Raw genomic sequence first — 24,521 nt, forward strand, 5'->3', positions numbered from 1 at the left:
CTGCCACCTGCTAGGCTGCTCCCTGCGTCCCACTCAAGTCCATTTGCTAAGCTATGGGTATGAGAGGGAGAAAGGTGCTCATGCTCACAAATTCTGCTGACAAGAATCTCGTGGAATAGACTTTCCTTAGCACCACTTGGAAAGCCCACAACTGTATTTCAATAATTATTATTCCTACATTTGTACTGCAGCATAAAAGGCCTAAAATAGCCACACTGGATCTGCTGGAAGAGGATTCTAAACTATGAATGTGGATAAAACTCTGTCGGAAGTAGTGGGTGGAGCCTGTTTCTCTGCTTTTAAATAATCGATAGACTTAACCATAATACAGTTGTCTATGTATTCATATAACGGTAGTGGCCGGAGGCCTCAACTGAGATCAGGGCCCCATGGTGCTCAGTGTTGAACATAACTCAGGGAGAGAGAGTCCCTGCCCCAAAGGGGTTGCAATATAAATAGATAAAACAAGAAGGTTGGTGAAAGGGAGAGAGGAAGTGACTTGGCCAAAGTCACATGGGGAGCAGGCAGCAAAGCCGGATTTCCTGAGACCCAGCCGGGACCTGCACCACTAGCCAGCTCTTTTTGCTTTCTTTATGTACCGGGGATTGATAATGATGTAACTTTTCCTCAGCTTTTCTAATAGTGATGGGCCATCAAAGGGAAGGTACATTTACACTAGCATTTGTTTCCATGGGTTCCTACTCCTACAGTTCAGCCTTGCCCATCAGGGCAAGCAAAGCTCCAGCTCTCACTTGAAAACAGAACGAGTCAGTTATTGTGAGGCTTGCAGGACTTACTCATTTTTGTGAACCTTATGTAATCATCACAAATTAAATGAAAACAGCTCAAAAAGCCACTGTGCCTGAGAATGAACTTCAGCTGTTGTGCAACGCGGCTCAATAGGCCTGGGGCTGATTGATAACAGCCGGGGTAAGGAGCGCATCATTTCACAGACTCCGTCCTTGCACCCTTGGCTTAGCAGACTTGTCGGCGTGCTGTAGAACAGATGACTGGGCTTTGCTTTTCTGGCTGAGGGAGTGAGGAGTCCTCTTGGATCCATCCGTTCTCCATCGCCTCCCAGCAAGGGTTCTCCATCAGGACATCTCTCCCGCTTAAGCCCATTCCAGCTCCTGTCTTGCAGGAGGCCACTCAGGAAGGATTCCCTCCTCCATGGACTGTGCACGCTGATTTCACAGCCCCCTTAGACTCACGGATGGTGGGCTTCAGACAAGCTCAGGCGTAGGCTGGGATGCCCTGTGTGCCAGCGTATGGTCCTACCACTAGGCAGCTGGGTCGGTGTCAGCAGGGCTTGGATTTAAAAACACTCGTGTGTGTTTCTCTGAGGTTTACAGCCATGCTGAGGCTGGAGAACAGGTGAAGTGCCTGGCTTCCATGCTGCTGCCACTTGGGAGGACACCCAACTATCCAGATGCAGGCTGACTGCTCGTCCGCCAGAACCATACTGCAGTGTCCTGGTGGCTCGATCCCCCCAGAGGGCACTGAGCTATTATAGGGCATGACACCCTGGACTCTAGCACCAGAGGCCTATGGAACATGGAGTATCGAGCACCAGAGCTTGTGGTCCGTTTTCTGGTAAATATTTTCAAGCCTGCGGGAGCCCCAGTCCCAGCGCCTCCCATGCAGAAAGCCTGAGCCCTGGCATGTCCCCCTCCCCATGTGGGGCTAAAGCCCTGAGCCCCCAGCACTCCCCCAAAGCTAAAGCCCCAAGACGCCTGTCCCAAGACCCCCTGCACCGTGGGGCTCCGGGAAATAATCTCTGAGAATTTAAGCCCTGGTGACACCCAACTAACAGCTACGGACTTTTTACAATAGTCAGTCACAATGGGCCCGATCCTGAGGTCCCTTCCTCAGGGCCATGCACTGGTGGATGGGATGGATACCAGGAATTGGCGAGTGCAGATTATTCCCACACCACCAGCAGCCTGGCTGTGACTCGGGCAAAGGCCCATAGAGGGTGAGGAGAATTCGCCTGCATGACCACAGAGCAAGGCCCTCGGCTTTAGCTTTCTTTGTTTTGGACAATGTCATCTCCTAGTAGCAGCAGTTCCTTCTCCTAGATCATTGCTAGGAAAAATAATGGGGGGCGGGAGGTATGGCGGTTATCTCCCACTGAATTAGCTATTCATTGTTCATGTAACAGAAACATGAGGAAGGAAACAGATTGAGCCTGGCTTGTCTTCTGAACAATATGATCTATAAGTAAAATAAAGTGACTTAATTTTAGATACTAACGGCTCCCCTAGAGCCAAAGCTCACTCAGTACAAGCTGACCTGCTGCTGCAAATAGGATTCGACCTCGTTAATATTCTGAGAGCTAACAAACAGTTAATCTAAAGAGCTAACACTTCTAAACAGCCTGCTGCTTGATTTCCTTATTAATAACACCCCCTACAGACAACTGGCAGAATTGTTCCTAATAACTCAAAGCCACGTCTGTTATTAGCACAGACTGTACAGCACTGGGAAAAAAATAATGTTCAAAAACAACAGCACACTGCATTTTCTAGCTTCCTGTTTGTTAATATTTTTATCAAATTGTACCCAGTTCTATATGTTCACTCCCTTCAGACCCTAAAGGAATACAGACTTACACCTGCTTTCTATTTATATAATTCCACTGATTAAAATATTCACAGCTGCACTCCATGTTCACAGAGGAAGGGAAAGAGTTGCTGTTGCAAAATGAAGGCACAAAACAGGTACCAAACAAAATCCATCTGCTTGTGTGCATCTCTTCCTAGTAGGAAACTCGACAGTCACCTTTGCACAGCGTAAGCATTAACGAAGCAACGCACAGAACAAACTTTGACTGGCTCTACAGCCAACAAAAATACCTTTTCTTCATGAGCCCTCTAGAAAAAACATTTCATCTGCCTGAAAGTCTTTCACAAACAACCAGCCAGGCTCTCCTTAGGTCTTCCATTCAGAGGGTGCTAATGAGAGGTGTGGATGCACATAGCAGAGTAAGGACATCCGCACCTCAAACTATGTCATGTGCATGCGTTCGTGTAATATGCTCCATCAAAACCACACTTGCCTGAGCTCAGATGTAGATCATCAGACCCACTGGAGCACTCGTGGTGCCTCTAGCCTCATGTTGGGCTACAACATGGGTACAACATCAACCTTCCAAGGATGGGGCTACCAGCTAAGGGACCAGCTAATACCACGATGGGCCTGGCCTTAGGCCTCTCTGCACTCGAACTTGTGATGAGGCAAGTTCTTGGACTCATCCCTCTGCTAAAATCACCACTGCCTTTAAATTGCCCGTTCTGCTAGACTCACAGCCAGAAGCACAGCTTCCCAGGCAAGAGACCTTCACTGCGATGGCTCACCAGGCCATCCCGCAGGGGAAAAGGCTGCTGCTGAAAATAAACTTGGCAGTGCCCCTTCAAATCAAAGAGGGCACTGGACTGGGTTGCAATAAGCACCAAGAGGCAAGAGTGTCACAAAACCAGCAGCAGTGCCAAAAACACTTGTTCATTGAAGGAATGTAGAAACTGACCCATCGGCTTCAATGGGAATTGGATCAGACACTAGACTGTACCTGCGGTTAGAAATTTGAGGAGCAGCAGATCTGCAGGTGAACTGTAACAACTGGATCCATATGTAAATATACAATATGTAAAGACTGGTTATCTTTATTTTAATAACCTTGTCATGTGTTATATGCAAAAAGATTTTTCTAATCCCAGTCCCATATACTGTGTCTGAATGATATATTTGATATATCTGTGATGATAGGTGAGATTTTTAAATAGGTCAGAAATCATATAAATCATTTACCCATAGTGCTTTTTCCATTTTAAGCACTAAAGGGTTGCAGCTGCAACTTCACAGTTAAGATTGTATCTAACTTCACCGCTGATAGCAAATCTAACTCTGTACTCCATAAAATCCTAAACCCATCCCCTCTCTTAGAAATTTCTCATATGTGGCCCCTGTCCGAGCACACTTTTTGAGGGGAGAGTGGGAATGCAGGTGTGTATGTGTTGAGCTTAGCAGGATAAGGTATTTCAGAGATATAAGAATTGAAAATAATTTTTTTTTCATTTTCTAAAGAATTTTTCTTTTCATTTCTCCCCAAAATGGCTTGGTTCAGAAATTGCACATTTATTTGTCCTCAATAAGAACTAGTTGCCTTACATGCTTGTTCAACACAGACAATGCTGAGGAAAGTCCTAATTGGATTAATTAGTGAATTTAATTAATTAAATTGGAGGGTTTTAAAAAAAAAGTTACATAAGTACAAATAAAATTAGGAAATACTAAACTTTATAATGTCTAAACTAATCTTCTGCATTTTTCCAAAACAAGCTAAAATTTATTAGCAGGAAATACCTTGTTTCAAACCTCAAATGGGAAAAATATTGAGTCAAGATAGTCCTGTATGAGATCAAACGAATGAAAACAGGGGTCTACAACAGAAAATGAAACAGTGGCACAATATGGTACAAATGTAATGCCACAAATCAATCTACTTATTAGGTGTTCTATCCCAGCCTTGTCCCTTAATCTTAAGAAAGAATCAAGGGGACAATAAATTGGAGTTTAATATTTTCAGACTACAATGGTTTCACAGCAAGCACACTGAAATGGGAAGACAATAATCCCTCAGCTCGTGTAGTGAAACTGAAGCTTGCCAAACATTCTGATTCTAAAATTGTTCATAGTTTAACAATTCAGAATTATTCACTGTCAAAGGCATGGTACAGAACTGCGTGTTGGCTGCTAGGCTTTCTCTACGTTCGCATTAGCACTGCCACGCCTTTGCTGAATCATGTGTATTGTCAGTGTTATTTTATTACCAGTGATAATGAAAGTAACAAAAGTGATCTTCAGGTTTGCAAAATTGTACAATTCGCTTTACTGTCATGCTTTGGGAATTCCTTTTTTTACGTGGGGTGAGTGAATCTGCTACAAATGGCATGTGAAAGTTAGTTACATTTGTCCCCTGTCTAAATGTACAGTACAAAGTAAAAAGAGAGATCTCTATATATTTTGACGTCTATACAGGTTGCTGATGGAGCAGTGAAACGTGGCTGCAATTCAGCAGAAGTGGAAAGAGAAGTGTGTCCCAGTAAACAGAGATCTTAGGGCTAGAAAAGCCTTGTAGCAGCAGCTGAAGAGCAGAGCACCAGTACAGGCTGGAGTTTCAAGGAGTCACTGAAGAAACCCTCAAAAACTGGCTAAAAAAAAGATTTGTGCCACTTTGGGAGGCCTGGATATTTTTGCCTCCCACTGGGTGTTAATAATTTTATTGAAGTCATTTATTTCTGTTTGGGCTGATGCCCTTTATTTTAACAAGTCAGTCCAGATCTTTACCCTGTGATAACCACTAGTGACAAAATGGCACTTTCATTGTCCTCTTTCAACCATTTCTTTTCTTTTAAAAACAACATCCTATTGTTCTAGTAACAGTCTTCACGTTTCTGAAACACAGAGCAGCAGAGTGTGATAAATTCCAGGTTTACATTAGCAAAAAATTTGCTAATGATCACAAACACTACTTGATTAAACTTGAAAACAGATACATTCAAAGCTGGGATTGAGGTCTATTAAAATTCCTAAACCTTGAAAAATAAAATCTCTTTGTTATCTCTTTAATATATATGATTTCTACATTGTGTCTTATAAATACAGTCAATTCTAATACCTGCATTTTGCAAACAAATCATTCAAAGAAGTGCAACAACCTCAATAAAAATACATGCCCTGTTCTAAGATTAAACATTGCAAAAGAAACTAATTTATTTTGTGCTCTTCATGAACTTTCCTGTTTTGAGATTCAGTTAAAGACCCGAGCAAGACTAATAGGAGATGATCTCCTTGGACAGAAATCCTAAGCTATATCTTGATACACACTGCTCAGTGGCATCTATAAAATATATATGTATCATAAAGGAAACACAAGTAGAAAAAAAACACGGGGTACTGAAGAATTGCTTTGGTTCTTTTTTCACTTCGCTCAGCATCAGTCCTCCTAAAATAGCATTCATAAAGAAAAGAGCACCAACTATTAATATAAAGTAGGGACAAATGTATGGTGTACAGTATTAAACAATAAGATTCTTATTTTTACAGAGTCATCCCCTGTGTATAGAAGGCTCACAGGTGGGTAATCTATAATAAGACCTACATGCACACACTTCCTGAAGTTTTACAGAAATCTTAACATGCTTAGGATTTCTTCCAGTGAATCCTGATAAACTAAAGCTGCAAAGGACAAAAGATCTACTAATCTTCCTTGGCACTACAGATTTATATCACACACACAAACTCAGAAGCAAAACTTCTAGGACTTAGAAATTGGCCTCTGTATGTTCCTTGTGCTCAATCTGCCCACTCCAGAGGCAGCTTTTACAATTCACAAGCAATGCCTCTGATCATATAGTGAACATAGGAAATAAAAAGGGGTAACACTGATTCTCACATGCAGGGCTCTACAAACATTTTAACTGGTTAAATATCAAGAAGCGGGTGACATCCTGGTGACATTTCATCAGTAGTAATGAAGCACTTCAGAAATGATTTTACCTAATTTTAAATGTGTGCAACTATGTCATGCCACAGAGAGTAAGATCACTTGTGAAACAGGTCCAGCTATTCATAAAGAGAGGACGATATGCATCTTTCACAGCAAGAAACTAAATAGGATTCGACCATCAGAACCTCTAAATGCCCTGGTTTCATACTGTGTGCACTTCTACCTCTTCTGACTGGCCTTCCAGCTGGCTGCCTGGTTTGTGGGCAGCTGGTTAAGACAATGCGTTGGTGGGGGTGCTGTATGGAACTCAGCTTTGACGTTAGGAGATAAGTCCCCACCCACATAGCATTAGTTTCAGTTTCTACACAAGTTAACGCACAAGTTAATCTGCAGTGAATTTGCACTGTGTTTAATCTCACATTAACGTCTCCAGAATTTGTAAACACTTTTCTTTACTTAGATCAGTAGCTGATATTTTGTTTACAACGTCTGAAGTGCTAAATGAAAGCATGGGTGTCATTCTCTAGTCACAGTACCAATCCCTGGAGGGTAATGTTTGCTGTCCACACTTATTTTATATAAAGGACACTCAATACAAGTGCCAGAGACTCCATATCCGTGGGATGGGGAAAGCCAAACGATGGATGTTGAGTAAGAAACCTCTCTCAGAAAGAAGAAAAATGTAACCCGGTATTCTAAAGTCAGACAAGTTAGAGATGTAAGGTACCTTTTTGCTCATCCAGGCCTGTTCTGTGGCAATGCAAGATTGCACCCCGTAGTGCATTCGTTAATACTCTCCTCCTCAGTGTTTAAACCCCTCAAACACCTGCAGACTTATTACAAATTCCCTGCCCCTTTGGCTCCTAGGCAAACCTTTATTAAGCAACCACCTGCCTTAAGTCATTACCTCCAGCTATCCCATCACACTTTACAGGGTTAAATTACCTGTTTTAGCAGCCCATGGGTGAAATCCCAGCCCCATGGAGGTCAACAGCAGCACTGCAAGTAGGCCCCAGGATTTTGCCCAAAGTATCTATGAAGCTTTTGTCAGGGAATTTCCTTTTTAATTTAGAAAAGGGAAATTAAAACTTCTTAAAATGTTTGTTTTCTTTCTAAGTTACTTCTTTCGAAAAAAGTTACTTTACAAAAGAATGAAGAGGGTTTTTTAGTTTTTTTAACCCACAGAACCTCTCTGAAATCTGGGCAAAAATGACGAAACTGAAAACAAATCATCACGCCAAGTAGAAATGGGGGCTGTTAGCCGGCAGTAGGAAGTAGCATCTAGTGCAAACCCCCGAGCAGGCAAAAGAAACTACCAGGACCAGGGAGCACCCAGCTATTTTGTCAGGGTCTCTGTTTCTGCTGTTTGGAAGTTCCATGGCCACTGGGGCACCATTCCTGTAGAATTTATAAACTGCAGCAGTGCAAGTCCCTGGTGACTCTTTGGCCCCTGCAGAGTTCGTTAGCTCCACAGAAACTCAGGCGTCTGGCAGGTCTCAGAACTCTACCAGGGGACCAAAATAACTCTCCAAGGCACTAGTTACCATTTAAGGAAAATGAATTAAACAAAGGCGCCGTTTTTAAACTGAGCCATTTTTTGAAATACGACATTACAGAAAATCATTGTAAATATTCCGAGCTGGAAAACTTCTACAGTTTCCAGTTCTCCAATCGCCACCATGTCTTGTCCAGACACCTCAAAAGAACCCCCCCGGTTGGAGAGCACGCGCACAGCATCTCAGATGGAAAGCAGGTTTTAGACCAACTCCGGCTTTATGGAGAATGAATCACAACATTAATTGTAACGTCACTCTTGTTGTGGCTCACTTTCCATTATAAGCCTATAACTCACACAAGCTTTCTCTCCAAGTTAGAGAACCATCTGAAAATAGCCTACGCTTTGCTAATAGCTACTGATTCATTCTAAGACTTTGATTGCCTGAACTCGCTATAATCTAGTTTCCCGAAGCACAAATCTGCACATAAAATAACTCATTATTACTACTGCATTCATGTCTAATGTGACCATCACTGCGGCTCATGGGCACTCAAAACAAAATGAGAAAACAGAGCAGGAAGCATGTGTTTCTCAAGCGTTGCGCTTGTCACCCTCCATTCATCACCAACAACATTCTCGCTGCTGAGCGGTTGGTTGCCTCTGAGACCAAGGGGAGTGTTTTCTCATCAACTTCCAAGGAAAAACAGCTTTCCTGCAATATTTTTGCATAGATGCCAAGTATCGTTTCCCCATCTTAGCCTCCACGATATTGGTGCCTGAGAAGTCCACACCAACTCTACCTACTGGCATGCCTTGTTTTTAATAACAAACATTGTTCACATGATGACTTAGGGGTCTGATAGAAAGATTCCTCTCAACTTTAATGGGTTTGGGATCAGGCCCCATATAAAAAGGAAAGGTATTGTGCAGCCAGCAAAACTACATTGCATGCATATTTTAATAACTGGGGGCAGAGGGTGGAGGTGATGGGTTTTCAGTTTAATTTAAAACACAGCAAAGAAAAGAATTCCGGATAGCACTGGGGTGACCATACCATTTTGACTGTATTTTCTATCACCAGTTCTGAGCGATCGGGCTTTCTCTCACATATGTACATTTTTTTTCTGGCTATACTTTGGTGACGTGATTCTTATGTTTGGAGCCACAAATTTAGCTCATTTCATGAGTGGAATGGAACAGAGGTTTGTGTGGGTGGAGAGTTGTTAGACACAGGAGCTGTCTGAATTTCCCAGCTTGACACAAGAGTTGTCTGCATTGCCCTATGCTCCCTGAATCGGATACCAGAGCAGCAGAGTAGGGAAGGAGAAGGCTACCTGCCGCTGAGACCAAATACTGAGAGTGAGACAGGGAGCTGGGCATCAAAAATCCAAGTCCCAGCTAATAATATCTCTTTCACATACTGAAACTAAAACTTCCCAAGACCTTGTACCGAGATCCTGAAAACAAAGAAAACCACCATTAAAACTAAAACCAGGGGGGCTGGGACAATTTTTATAGTGGGGGTGCTGATGATGGAAACCACGAAACCACATATTTGGTGTTATTACTACTTCAAGCCATGGGGTGTGGCAGCCCCCCCCCCCACTCCCCTAATTCCATCAGCACTGACTAAAACTAGGAAGATTATGTAAAAATATTGTTAAAAAGTGGATTGGCAGTTTAATTTTTGAAATGTTTAGTTTTCTGGAAGAGCCTTTTGTCTGTTATACAGCACATGAGCGAGCCCGGCAGGCCGGGGCCCTGCCATCTTCCTGCCACCAGCTGGGTTTACACTCTCTGTCTGGGATAGCGAGTCTTTGCCAACAATATTAGACGTTGCTCTGAGTCTCAAGGAGCTCGGCCCAGGGATCGTCCCTGCCCACGGTGCTCCAGAAACAGCCCCGCTGCAAAGGCCTGTGCACCCGCAGGCTATTGGAGCCACCATCTCAGCAGAGGAAAGCACTTTTCAGACAGCACAGCCACGCTGAAATGTGGTCTATGCCTGCTGGTTAGTAGCGCAGTCAAGTGGATGAGAGTTTCTTCTGTTATGGGCAGGTTTTAACCTGGCAATGGAGGAACTGACCTCCTAGAACAGCTGCTGGGCTCCTGGTTAGTTTTAAATAATTCCCCAGTTTTAACCAGGAGCGTCACTGTAACCTTAACTAAACTTTCACAATGGAAACTTTGTCATGGGGACCCCTCAGAAACCCACAAGCTCCCCCATTTTGTGAGTGGCTGCTCCACCCTTTCTTAGACAGCAGTGGGAGGTCAGGAATCAGGATTTCTGGGTTCTGTCACTGGCTCTGGGAAGGGAGCATTCTCTGCTAGCTAAAGCAGTGGCTAGGCACAGGCTGGGCATGCACGTGGATTGGTACACTTATTTCAAAAGATAGCACAGCTGAGTGGATGAGATGGTTTGCCATGCTACGGAGTTGGGAGTCTGTTCTCAGCTTGACTTGAAGCAACCTCTCAGTTATTTTATTTGTAAAATGGGGCTGCGGGGTGTGGATGGCAGATTGCCCTTAAGCAGCCTTTGTCAGTACTAAGGGTTATAAAATACACAGATGCATTAACCACCCTCAATGGAAAAGGAAACTCGAACTCTCAGTCTCCCGCTGCCCAGCCCTATGCACATTCCCTTAGCTTATGGGGGAAAGTGTTAGTCTCTGTCCATGAATCAGAAAATAGTTTTGGTTTGGAGTCTGAACTTGGGGCCAGACACTAGATCTCAACTTGGGCATTCTAGGGATGTCGGTTTTGTGTGGAGCTTCGGCCTCATTTTTAATCAGGCTCTGTATGAAAAGAGGGTTTTAACAACATTTAGAATTTTAAAACAGTTCATTTTGGGGGACCCAAATCTCAGGACACCCTTTAACAAATTACCCCAAATTTAAGCCTGAGCCCTGAATGAGCGTGCCAGCTTTAACGCTGTTCTAGCTATCCATGTGAATTTTAAAGCAGCTTACAAATTGGACTTTAAAGAGAAACCTGTTCAACCTACTTGTAGAACACCAAGAAATCCCTATTCCAGTGAGCAAACCTGTCAATTTTACACAGCTGTACAGTTTAAATCAAGCAGTTAAGAGAAGAGGCATGATAGCACTTGGATGCTTTAATATAATGTGAAAGATGGAAAGGACATGCCTGCAAAATTCTGAAAGTAATACAGCATGAACTTCCAATGAATAAATAGCCACAGTGGGTGGAGATGAAACTCAGTTATGGTCAGGACTGAGCCTGGGTGAAAACATGCCTTTCTTACTCAACAGATTTGCTCCACGTACATATTCTGAGTCATTGTTGCTTACTCTTTTGGTCAATAGTAAGTTTTTAATACTCTTCACTGCTGTGAGGCCTCCAGAACCAACAGAGCTCTGGGAGAATTAGCTGCATTCTTGTTTGAGCAAAACTCTAGAAAGAACAGTTGACCAACTTCTAGTTGCGAAATCTGTAGCTTGGCGGCATGTAAGTGATCCAGCCGAATCCTCAGATCCCTGGATGAATTTGTGATATTGACTGTACAAAGTACAAGCAAACGTTAGGCCAGGTCACTCCGTCCACTGTAGTAGTACAAAGGGACCAGATTCTGGCCACAAATGACAGATCGAGAATTCCCGGCAGAGAGGAAACGCCCTGCTGGCCTAGTCCTGCGCCAGCCGCCCCCACCAACCTCGACAGAGGTTGTGTGTCAGTGTAGCAGAGCTGCACTTGGCCCTACTGATCCTCCACTGGTTTAGGGTCCCTTAATAAGCCTAGGAAAGAGGCACAAGTTAAAGCAGCCCATGCAAAGTGGTTCCCCAAGATCTGGCGAGCTATAACTAGCTTCCAGACGCTACCATCCCTCCCTTGCACTGAATGGAGCTTGGACATAGGGGACAATCCAGCCCTTCATGTTTCCAGAGGGTTTAACACTTAAAGCCACAGCTATCTCAAGCCTGGTGGCAAGGGGCTGACTCAGTCTCTGTACGGACTACAGTATCTGGTAGTATACACTGAATTCTATTTTATGCAGTCAATATTGTAAAGGTGACAACGTTTGTCACAATGAAGTCAAGCTAAGTTCTGTTGCCAAGACATCTCCTCAGATTGTCCACTACCTCACTTTAGATAAGGATTATAGTCTTCCACACGGAACGCTTGGGGGCAAATGCTTTAAAGGCCATGCCACAAACAAACCAAATCAATGTGGGTTTTTACACTCAGTTGCAAACAGTTGCAAGTCATCCAGTTTTCATATCTCCTGGGCAATCTGACAACGCTGAGACAGCTCCAGCCTGAAACTGCTTAGAAGAGACTCATATTGCATGATCTCAGCATAAATATCAAAGTTGAAACCTAATGGCATCCTACCAGTGGAATCCTAAATTCATATATACACACACACACGGCTAGGAATAAAATCCAGCGCTATAGCTACAGAAATTGTCTTGGTACGAGAGGCAAAATCACTCATACAAACTGCTTTCATTAGTAAAACAAACACGGGCTAATTCTGCCCTGCGACTTGCATAGTCATCTACACCTGGGCGAAGGGCAGCGTGAAACACTAGCCATCAATGGGCGAATTCAAATGAAATGGTAAGCATGATGTAAGGCAGGGGTAGTCAATAGGTGGACCGCGGGCCAAATCCGGATAGCCAGATGCTTTTGAATGGACCCCAAAATACTTTTATTTACTTATTATCATTTTCTCTGGAATCTGGACCTTGACTATATCTTGACCAAGAAATTTGGACCTTGACCAAAAATAATTGACACCCCGATGTCAGGGGTGAGAGATTTTCAAGGGCCTGTTTAATAAGACTATTCTAGTTATCATGCCGGAAGTAAATGAGAAGCATGAGCCATGTTCAAAGCAAGGAATGAGCATATAGCCAACAAACTAGTGTCTGCTATGCCTTAGTTGACTGGATTGAGTGGTAGCTGGCAACCCAGTCTAAGAGCAACAGCTAGAAAAGAGTGTGACTTGCCCTTTTTGAAGCGATTCTCTCATTGGTGAGATTGCCATCTGGCCTGAGCTGCAGATGGATCAGCACTTGCCTACCCGTAGCTGTACGCGTCTGGCACACGGGTGTCTGAGCCTGTTCTTTGGGGGGAATCCCCAACCCGTTGCTTTATAGAAAAGAAGAGTGAGCGAGCTGCTTGCAACAGCAATCGCTCACCTTCTCAGTGACACGCCCAGCGCTCAGGGACTCTCACTCCCTCAGCCATCATTGTCAGGCGCCCGGTGCCCATCTGCACAACGGCACGCCGGGTCGCTTGAATGACGCCGGCACGTGCGTTGCCAGCTGGGCTGCCAAATAGGGCTTGGTTTCGATCTCTAAACAGTTAACCTGAGCAGGGAGAAAAAAGGAGGAGGAGGAGGCAGCAGGGACCGTCAGGTCACCGATTGAACATGTGAGCACCAGTGTGCAGGCCCCAGCTGAAGTGTGCTGGGCGGGTAACAGCTGGCATTGCTAGGGCTGATGCGCTGAGCACAGCTGAAGAGCACTCAAGCATTTTGAAGGTAAGCAAATTAAAGGCCTGCTCCCAAAAAGTACTGAGCGTCCTTCAGCTTCCGCTGCAGTCGATGCAGGCTTCTCTGCGGGAGGCTGACTGTGCAGAGAGTAGCACACTGTACATTCCCATCCCACCTTGCGGTCACTAAATCTCTTGAGCATTGAGGGCACCCAACATCCTCTAGAATCAGGCCCAGACCCTCTTAGTTACACGACCAATGTCGGGAGGTGCATTGGTGCCAGCAACGGCAGAGCTTTGACAACAGTGGAGATCCTCACCCACAAACTGGAGGTGGATTTGACTCCAGACTTTATACACCCTGGGCTCTCCTTCACGACTTCGCAAATGGGAACTACCACCCTGCTGAGACACCTGCAAAATACAGAGCAACTTTTGCCGTTGATTTCAGTGGGTCCAGGATTTCACCCTGGTGCCCTTCAGGATAATAAATAATCTGCAAGAGTACGTGTGTCAGCGTGGCTATAATGCAGGGCTCATTTCAAGTCAATTTCACATTGACATACATCCAGTAGACCTGATTCTCCAGTTACACCAGTGTAAATTCATTAACTTCTCTGGAGTAACTCATGATCCAATCCCAGTGTGAACTGGAGGAGAAACAGGCCCACTGACTTCCACAGAGCTAATCCCAGTCTGCACCAGTATGACCCACAATGTATCAGAGCCTACGTCAGATGGTTGGTTGTCTTTGTTTGTGGTGTCTGCACCAAACTGACACTTTACCTTGCTATCCTGATCTGTCATTGAGTCATGCTAGTATAGCGAGCGACACCTTGACAGGCCTGCTGTAATTCTAACCACTGTAACTGCTGAATGAACATGGCTGTGGCCGCTGTGTAATCTCTTCTCACCCCCTATTTATTACTAAAGCTTACCTGGTTTTAGTAGATCTGTATGACAAAAATCAGACTAAATCAGCAAGGATTAAAGCTTGAACTCTGGCCTGAGTTTTGTTCAGATATTGCTAAACGGAAACCTTTACTTTAAGGTACTGAAATAAAGCCCTTAACTGTAAATGATGCTCTGTTATGAGAAATCCTAATCATATTTTGTGGTTGTCACCAGCCATGCCCACAGGGCTATCTGGTGAAGACTACCATTTTTTCAGTTTCAAAACCTGACACCCTTACTCACTTTACTGTTTCAACTTCTCTCAGTTCTTTAAACTAATTTTCACTTTAAATTCTCATGAACAAGCAGTTCCTGTTTTCTGAATCACTGATATCAACGCTATTTGCTAAAATAACTATGTTATAGCAGTGAAGTACAAAGCCCATGTGGAAATCACTTGATATGCCAATGTTTTAATTCTTTCAGTGCAGCTGTGCACAACTCCCAGCTGTGCTGGGATTTCTGTTTGTCCATAGCAGGTGGTGGAGAGGGAAGGGGACAGGGAGGACTCGGAAGAATAGAACATGAAGGTCAACATTTCAAAACAATGGTTCAATATGGTGTGTCCAGAGTAAATGCACATGTACCCCCTGTGTCCAAGAAAAACACATTTGCACGTGCAAGTGAGCACTTGCACAATGAAATCAGGAAGTTGTACACAGAGACAAGTAGCTAGGTGAACAGTTGCTCAATTTATGCACCCAACCATGGCTTTTCATGGTGCAATGCATATATTCCTATTTGTGCCAGTCTATCCATTACCCCATTATTGAAAATTTGATCCTTAATGTTTCAATGCAACTACAGACGTTTATCTTTCTTACTCATCAAATATTATATGTACTGTGCACATATTTTGTGGGTGGGGTTTTCAAAAGTGCTCAGCGTTAGCCTCACTCTGCTTCCACTGAAGTCAATGGTAAAACTTCTCATAATAATAATTTATATACTGATGTAAAGGACTATGTATGGTACTATTTTATATTAGTAGTAGACCAGTGCTTATCACACAATGGGCCACTGTCCCAAAGGACTGACAATCTAACGGTACAAGGGAAGGCAGACAGGATAGCACAAGACATGGGGTAAAATTTTCCAAATCACCTAAGTGACTGAAGAGCCTAAGTCTTATTTTCAAAATGACTTAGGTTATGAAATTCCTAAAGTCACTTCTGAAAATGGGACTTAGACATTTGGAAATTTTAGTCATAATTCTTAACTAGAATCACAAAAGGCCGTTCTACCTTAACTGGTAACAGTTACAATCCAAACTGAACCCAAGAGCAAATCTGATTTTTGAACAAATTTGTTTTCCCCAAAACTAGAAGACTGCTTTTGTTCTAGATACATGATTAATATGTTATGTCAGTACAAGGCAACCACTTGCACAGGGTTAGAGTGGGTTTTGTGGTTCCCCTAAACCCACTGTGATTAACCAGCCAAAAACATTTTTCCTTTTCCTCTGCCATGTAAATACAGGACATACAATACTTTAATAGTATTATAGAGCACGTTTCACATTTTATTGCTCCCCATCTGCAGCAAAAACATGGCAGAGTGGTAGACTCAGGACCACAAATTTTAAACAAAAATTTTTGCAAAAAGGGATTAAATCAGCCAAATATTTTCTGGAGTGGTAGAGGTGAGAGTGAATGACACATCCTTCCCATGGAAAGATCTATTCTGCCTTCCGTTATATCATTACTAAACGCATCTCCTGATGAATTGCAGTAGTAAATATGAGACCATGCTTATGTTCATTCATTCATTCATTCATTCATGTGCATCTATGTATAAACCTGACTATCCTCCCCGTCATACCCCCATCATTGTCTTTATTCTTCTCCTTGGGAAGGCCTGGACATGGCTTCCTTCAGAGCCCATCGGTGCCAATGCTTTAACTAGCTAGGCGGGGTGGTATTTCTGAGTGATGCAAGGCACTCCTGCTTGGGAGAAGCAAGGTGCCACAGGCACTGTGGTAAGCCCATCACTCCCCTGTTTGAATATATTTTGCCACCACAACTCAAACCCGACGGTACCCAGCTGGGAGTTAGTGACAACATATGTTGATAACAACAGTATATTCCAGTGGGGCATTGAGATAGTAACTGCAACACCGTGCCGCCATCCCAGTTTGAGGCCAGTGCTCGGTCTCTCTCTACTACAGGAGCCACGAACCCTGTGGGAGCAGCTCATGAAGCCCTGGGGGGCTGATGTGCCACACCCGGTTCTGCAACGATTCTAGTGCCTGAGGAGGACTGGAAGAGTCACCCAGTCAGCCCTGAAAGCACCAAAGGTTGCCATGATGGGGCTTGTTCAGGATCGGGAACAAAAGAGCGGCTGGGATCCGCAGAGGTCACCTCTCAGGCCTCTGATGCCGTTCCTGTGGATCTTTGTACAGCATTGGAGTGGAAATATAGGAGACGGGGGGAGAAACAGAAAGGTGTTTGCCCCAAGCACTCCCCTCAAAAGGCCGTGCAAGGACTTCAAAGAGGGTGGCTACTATATAGCAGAGACAACAGCAGAAAACACTTTCCCTACTGAGAACTTCTGAAATAGATACATTACCCTCTAGGCCAACGCAGCCAGAACACACACTTTATATTGTGTAAAAAATAAAAGATGTGGAGGGGAGTCGTTTTGCTGTCAGGGGTGGGCCTTTTGCCCTCCTTATGAAAATCTGCCCAAATGCAGCCAAGGTATGCATCTTTGGGGCTGGAAAATCTCAATTTGCACATGCTCAGTAGAGCCTTGTTAGAGTTTGGCAGCTAAATTTTCTGATGATTCCATCCACACTGAGCATGCTCACAACTCCTACATGACACCCAGACTGCACATGAGCCAGCCCCACAGGAGGACTGAGCATGCTGCAGCCAGAGATGTAGGAGCCAGCAGAACTTTCCCTAAAATTGCTCCCCCAGGCAATCAGGGACAGTTGTGGCACCAGAACTGAGAGCAGAGTCCGGTCCTGGGCTCCCAGTGCCCCCATGCTGGCAGCACCAAGAAGGAAGCTACCTGGTTTGAATGTAGAAGGATGAGGAAGGGACTGGGGGGAAGACAGGGCTGGAGGAGCCAGTGAGCGGAGGGGAGAAACAGGAGCCAGGGAATGGGTGGGTTTGGCTTGAAGCAGAAGGGGTGTCTGAAGAACAGGGGTTAAAAGCAGCCCTGGAGAGGGCTGCAGCTGTGAAAGCCGAGGCTGATTGGAGTGGAGCAGGGCTGGGGGAAGGCCAGAGGAGCTCCAGTCTGACCATCCCCCCACACACACACAGGCTGCAGGCCTTGCTAAAGGCCAGGAAAGGTCCTGGGGCTACAGAAGTGTAGCCTGGGACTAGGCAGAGGCAGCTGGTCCAACCCCACCTGGCCGATGATGAGTGGTTTACAGACTGCCGTCTGCCCCAGGGAGCAGGGGATAGATAGTAGCCACTGAGGCAAGGTGGGGATAGAGGGTTGGGGGTTCCCCTGGGTGGGGAGACCCAGATTGTGGGTCACTGCTGGGGGCAGAACCCTGACATAGAGGGGCACTGGGGTCCGGGAGGGAGACGGGGGCCAGTGGCAGGTGAGACACCGGCCTGTGCTCCAGGCTGGAAGAGCTATTTCCCAGGATGACCAGCAGGAGGCGCCACACCAGGGAGCCTTGCATGGCTACAGGGTGGGAGGCAATACCAAGATGAGAGGGATGGAGAAGAGCAGAGGGATGCGGGTAAGGGAGGGCAGTGACAGGCTAAGGGCACGGGGTCTATAAGCTCTACACCACACTGCCCTCCAGAAGAGAACTCAAGAGTCATGAATCTCACCATTCCTCTGCCATCAGCAAACATCTGCAAAACCCACTGGCAAAGGGTGTGTCTCATCCTACTCTAGTTACTGGTCCACACGGAGGATAACAGCCTTCTACTGCTGTCCACTATGCTATTAGTTCAAGTGGCAGAGGTCTATGTGGTAGTTCTAATGGTCTGGACCCTACTGACGTCCCAAGTTGGGAGTCAATACGTTTCCACACAAACTAATTTCCGGGAAGGGGGGGGTTCTAATTGGGGAAATGACATCCCAAAAATATGTGAACAGAACATTAAAGTTGCAAAGTCAATTTAAAAATTAGGAAATTCCAGAATTAAGGTTGCATGTGCAATTTAACTCAGTGCCTTCATGTCTGTGCATTAAGATACAGTCTTTAATGACAGGATGGGATACTATTTCTTTGCACAGGACCCCTGCCTCATTCTGTGCACAGGAAGGATCTGATCTGGGGACAAATCAGGGGTGTGAGGCGAAGGAGGCTGTTGTCTGTAGGATCCCTGCCTCATTAGTTGCACAAGTTGGATAGTGTGTCACGAACAAGGCAGGAGATGGCTTGAAAAGAGAGGATGGTCTAAGGAAGATGAATGCTGCCCTGAAGAACTGGATTCGATGCCTACCTCTGCCCTGTGTGAGGCTGGGCAAATCACTTCAACCAAACCTTGCACAGTGGGTCATTCACTGAAGTTCCATATTTTCTGGGTTCCCCATAAGAAACAGTTCAGTTTTGATTTGCCAGAGTGCTGAGCACTCAATTGCAATTGAAATTAATGGGAGTTGTGCATTGAAGATAGAATTATAGGACTGGAAGGGACCTCGGGAGGTCGTCTAGTCCAGTCCCCTGCACTCGTGGCAGGACTAAGTATTATCTAGACCAATGGTGGGCAACGTGCGGCCCGCCACCTCCTGCAGCTCCCATTGGCTGGGAATGGTGAACTGTGGCCATTGGGGGTTGCGGGGGGCCGTGCTTGCAGGTGGTCAATGTCCGCAAAGTGTCTCACAGCCTGCAATCAGCTTAACCTGAGAGGCCACATGTGGCCCGCGGATTGCCCACCACTGATCTAGACCATTCCGGACAGGTGTTTGTCTAACCTGCTCTTAAAAATCTCCAATGATGGAGATTCCCCAACCTCCCTAGGCAATTTATTCCAGTGCTTAACCATCCTGACAGCTAGGAAGTTTTTCCTAATGTCCAACCTAACCCTCCCTTGCTGCAATTTAAGCCCATTGCTTCTTGTCCTATCCTCTGAGGTTAAGAAAAACAATTTTTCTTCTTTCTCCTTGTCACAGTCTTTTACATACTTGAAAACTGCGATCATGTCCCCTCTCAGTCTTCTCTTTTCCAGACTAAACAAACCCAATTTTTTCAATCTTCCCTCATAGGTCATTTTTCTAGACCTTTAATAATTTTTGTCACTCTTCTCTGGAATCTCTCCAGTTTGTCCACATCTTTCCTGAAATGTGGCACCCAGAACTGGACACAATACTCTAGCTGAGGCCTAATCAGAGCAGAAGAATGACTTCTCCTGTCTTGCTTACAACACTCCCAGAATGATGTTTGCTTTTTTTGCAACAGCGTTACACTGTTGACTCATATTTAGCTTGTGGTCCACTATGACTCCTTCCTAGGCAGTCATTTCCAATATCATATAATAAAGTGCTCCGGAAATACAAGGCCAAGGATCCATTAATCCAATATTAATGGATTAATATTTTGGCCTTAATCTCCCTGTACATCAGGTCCCCAGCTTTAAACTGGGGGTAATGATACCACCTCAGAAAAACTGATTGTTTGTGAAACACTCTAACACTAGGGTGAGAGCTCCACAGAAACAGCCGGAGGAAAAGCACAGTTCTGTGCAGAGTGCAGGGTTTGGATGGTGTGTGGTAAATAAGGCCACACACTGAATGAGGAGGAAAAAGAAATACTGACTAGGGATGTAAATATCATTTTAAAATGTAACCGTTTAAACTATTAAAATTATATCATTTAATCGGTTAATTGATTCAAGGGAGAGGGGTTGAGGTCGCTCTGGCCGGCCGGCCCAGGGCTGGGGGTTAATGGTTAGGGTGGGCTAACTGGTAAGATTAATGTTAACTGGTTAGCCATTTAATATTTTACATCCCTAATACTGACTGACTATCTCCCTGCTCACTAAATGAGGCAAGGCATGTGGTAAAAGAGGGTATGTGACTCTGTAATTAAAGACTAAATCATCATCCAGACACACAAGCAGCCTTAATTCTGGCATTTCCTAACTCTGCATACTTGACTGCACCCCTAATAATGTTCTTTTCACATCGTCTTTTGGGGATGTAACTGCTAGTCTGAGGCTGCTCATTAGCGATACCATACAGAGTAGTATCAGCTGTGCTGTGGTGCGATTCAGTGTCCGGAAAAAGAGGGGGACACTGAAGTTTATGGGCATGAAGATCTTTCATTGCATATGCACCAGTGTAGTAGGATTTGTTCTAGTCATAATGGGCCTGATTCAGCCACCTAATTCACACTGAGTAGTACTTACATATGGCGTCCTATTGACAATAAATGCTTGGCAGAATCAGGCCCCTTATTTGTATCCCTGTCGGTAACAATAGATTGGAGCAAGAAGAGCACTGCAGCAATTGCAAGGTATGGAGTCAATACCACATAAAGGTTTTCATCTCCAGTACCTACTCTGGGCAAAGCTTGTTCGTTTTTTTCCATTGCTCTTACATGCTCATTAGACACAGAACAGCCTCTGGCACAGACATGTGCCCTGGACACAGAGTGTGCCCTGAGTTAATTACAAAATTACCCTTTGTGTAGGGCCTAGTTGTGAAAAGCAAAACTGAAAACTGCCCTATTTGTGCATCAATAGGCTTGCACTCCCAGCTTTGCTGAGTGAGTGAACCTTCTAGTCTTGCTGCTGAGTTTCCAAATCTCAGTGTCGAAAGCATGACTGGGGAAAAAAAAGTTCTTCAAAAGCAGAGCGGTGTGTTAGTGTCACCGACAGCTCTGTGGTGGCAAGCGGTAACCGGGAGCGCTGCCGGGGATGAGCCACTACGGAACAGACTTCATCACCATGGCTTTGAACTGTTCTCAACGGCCCGGAGAGCCCCGCGCTGCACGCCCTGCCACGCTCAAACCCATTGACCCAGCCAGCTCTTCGGGTAAGGAGGCTTTGATGCAATTTCCGTCAGAGCCTGTCAGTGCTGCCCTGGAGATGGCTGCTGAGTCACCCGTCACCAGCGTGGAAGAGAAGGTGCTCCGTATGCTTGCTGCCCAGGAGTTAGCGTGCGAGTCTGAGCCTCTCCCGGGCTAACATGCAGCACTCACTCTGCACTCGGGAGTAGGCCCCATTGAGACCTGGCTTATGCCACTTCTCTATTCCATCGAACCCCTACGCCTGCTTATTGGCTTCATTGCATGGACCACAAGAGGGAATCGCTCTCCAAAGAGAGTCCGGTGATGTTTTTGTAGTGAAGTGTTTACAAAGGAGAGAAACCAAGTACACAGAGCGGCGGAGATGCTACTTATCAGCTCGGCCATGTAAGTGTGCTTAGCCGATGTCATTCCATACCACTGCACCCCGGCTGTCCTGGCTCCAATACTTGTGCGTCAGACCTCGAAGTGGCCACAAATCTCAGACAAGACAAATGGCAGGATCCAAGTGACAAGGGGCTGGAGAATGCGCTGTTCCCCCCACCAAAAAAATGTAGTTCCCCATTTGTTAATGAGATGATCCCCCTGCCCCTTTCACATACAGCTGCAATAAACCTCTCTCTAAAAATGATCAGACACCTCCACAAGCATCTCCTCCACCTCTCTGGCACCCTTCTCAGTGCTACAGCTGGGCTGCGAGGACAATCCCAGCTCCAAGTAGCACTTCCACGGAGGAAAGGCTACCCACCCTAGTGCGACCCACCTGTGCAACGACCAGAATTACGGGCCTCATGCCAGGGGATACCGGGGATACCCAGGAGGAACTTGCTGAAAAGGTGGGGAGGCGTAGGCAAAGCCATGGCTCTGGCCCCTCCATGGCATGCACAGTGGTATTATACTGAACCCTTTCAAGGGGTGGTAAAAGGGTTGCCACCTCCAGAGCACCTCCTGGTAGCATAAGGTGGCCCTGCAGCATCTCTGCCTCAGTTTCCCCTCACTAGGTTTTTCTGTCTCTCCCAGAGATTCATGTGGCTCAGCCCTACAGTGGGGTCACTCTCCAAGTTCAACCCCCTTTCGGGGCACTCAATGTTCACAATAAACACCACCTTTGACAGTGGTCCCAAAGGAACACAAAGGGCCTTGCTGCCCTCTCTGGGCTCAACAGGCAGTTCTCACTCTATGGAGAGCACTGGCTCGGCCGGCTCTCCCATGCTGGAAGTCCCCTTCTTCTAGGGCCAGCCTAGAGCTTCCCCCCTTCTTCCCTGGACTGGGAAAAGTCAGCCACCACTGCCTCAGCTCCCCAGGCCTCTTGTGGAACAACGGCCCCAGCACTGCCTCCCTGGAGCCCAGAGCTTCTCCCGGCCCACCACGGGTGCTGGCTCCACTCGGGTAATGCTTTCCCGCAGGGCCCCCTCCTGGGCTTCCTCCCATTTTCAGTCCTTCACGCAGTGCGGGTGTGGCAGGGTGGGGGCTAATTGAACAGGGCTGGCTAGCCCTGGGTCTAGCGCTGCCAGGATGGTTTTCGACCGGAATGCCTGGTCAAAAAGGGACCTTGGCAGCTCCAGTCAGCACCGCTAACTGGGCCATTAAAAGTCCAGTCAATAGCGCAGAAGGGCTAAGGCAGGCTCCCTGCCTGCTGTGGCTCTGCTCAGCTCCCGGAAGCAGTGGCATGTGCCCCTCCGGCTCCTATGCGTAGGGACAGCCAGGGGGCTCCACATGCTGCCCCCACCCCAAGCACCAGCTCTGCAGCACCCAATGGCCAGGAACCATGGCCAATGAGAACTGCAAGGGCAGCACCTGCGGACGGGACAGCACGCAGAGCCACCTGGCCACACCTCTGCATAGGAGCCGGAGGGGCGACATGCCATGGCTTCCGGGAGCTGCCTGAGGTAAGCACTTCCTGTCAGCTGCCTGAGGGAGCCCGCACCCCTCACCCCCTCCCAAGCCCCAACCCCCTCAGCCCCAGCCCAGAGCCCCCTCCTGCACCCCAAACCCCTCAGCCCCAGCCCTACCACAGAGTCTGCACCCCCAGCCAGAGCCCTCATTCCCCCACACACACCCTGCCCCAGCCCAGAGCCCCCTCCCACACTCAGAACCCCTCACAGCCCCAGCCCAAAGCCCCCTCCTGCACCCCAAATCCCTCATCCCTGGCCTGCACTCCCAGATGGAGCCCTCACACGCCCCCACCCCAACACTCTGCCCCAGCTCAGAGCCTCCTCCTGCACCCTGAATCCTTCATTTCTGGCCCCAGCCCAGAGCCTGCACCCCCTCAAACCCCCCAACCCCCTGCCTCAGCCTGGAGCCCCCTCTAATACTCTGAACCCCTCGCCTCCACCCCCAGGCCTACGGTGACCAGGCGTCCGGTTTTCGACCAAAACACCCAGTTGAAAAGGGGCCTCGGCAGCTCCTGGTCAGTGGTGCTGTGGGGCTAAAGCAGGCTCCCTGCCTGTCCTGGCATCGTGCTGTGCCCGGCAGGTCCGGCTCCTAGGTGGGGGGTGCCATGGGGCTCCATGCGCTGCCCCCGCCCCGAGCACCGGCTCCATGGCCAATGGGAGCTAGGGGGTGGTGCCTGTGGGCGAGAGCAGTGCACAGAGCATCCTGCCTTTCCCCCTCGCCTAGGAGCTGGACCTGCTGCTGGTCACTTCTGGGGGGCAGCCTGGTGCCAGGACAGGCAGGGAGCCTGCCTTAGCCCGCCAGCACCACTGACCAGGAGCCATCTGAGGTAAGCCTGCACCCCAACCCCAAGCCCCTGCCTTGAGCCCCTCCCACCACCCAAAGCCCCCTCCTGCACCCCAAACCCCTCATCCCCAGCCCTACCCCAGAGCCTGCACCCCCAGCTGGAGACCACACACCCCCTGCACCCCAACCCCTGCCCCATCCCAGACCCCCCTCCCACACCCTGAACCCTCATCGGCAGCCCCATCCCAGAGCCCACACCCCCATCCCAGAGCCCGTACCTTCTCCTGCACCCCAACCCTCTGCCTCAACCCACAGCCCCCTCCCATACTCCGAATCCCTTGGCCCCACCCACCAGCCTGGAGCCCCCTCCTGTACCCCAGAGCCCACACCCACTCCCACACCCCAACCCCCTGCCTCAACCCACAGCCCCCTCCTGCACCCCAAACCCCTCATCCCCGGCCTCACCCCAGAGCCCACACCCCCAG

At 47.0% G+C, this 24,521-nt stretch overlaps 1 long non-coding RNA gene across 4 annotated transcripts in view; it reads right to left on the reverse strand.

Annotated features, from left to right (window-relative positions):
• The window catches only part of LOC120400606, a 303,500-nt gene that overhangs the window by 170,229 nt on the left and 108,750 nt on the right, over positions 1-24,521 (reverse strand). The window lies entirely within an intron of this gene.

The sequence above is a fragment of the Mauremys reevesii genome, linkage group 3 (genome assembly GCF_016161935.1).
Source record: "Mauremys reevesii isolate NIE-2019 linkage group 3, ASM1616193v1, whole genome shotgun sequence".
NCBI lineage: Eukaryota > Metazoa > Chordata > Testudines > Geoemydidae > Mauremys > Mauremys reevesii.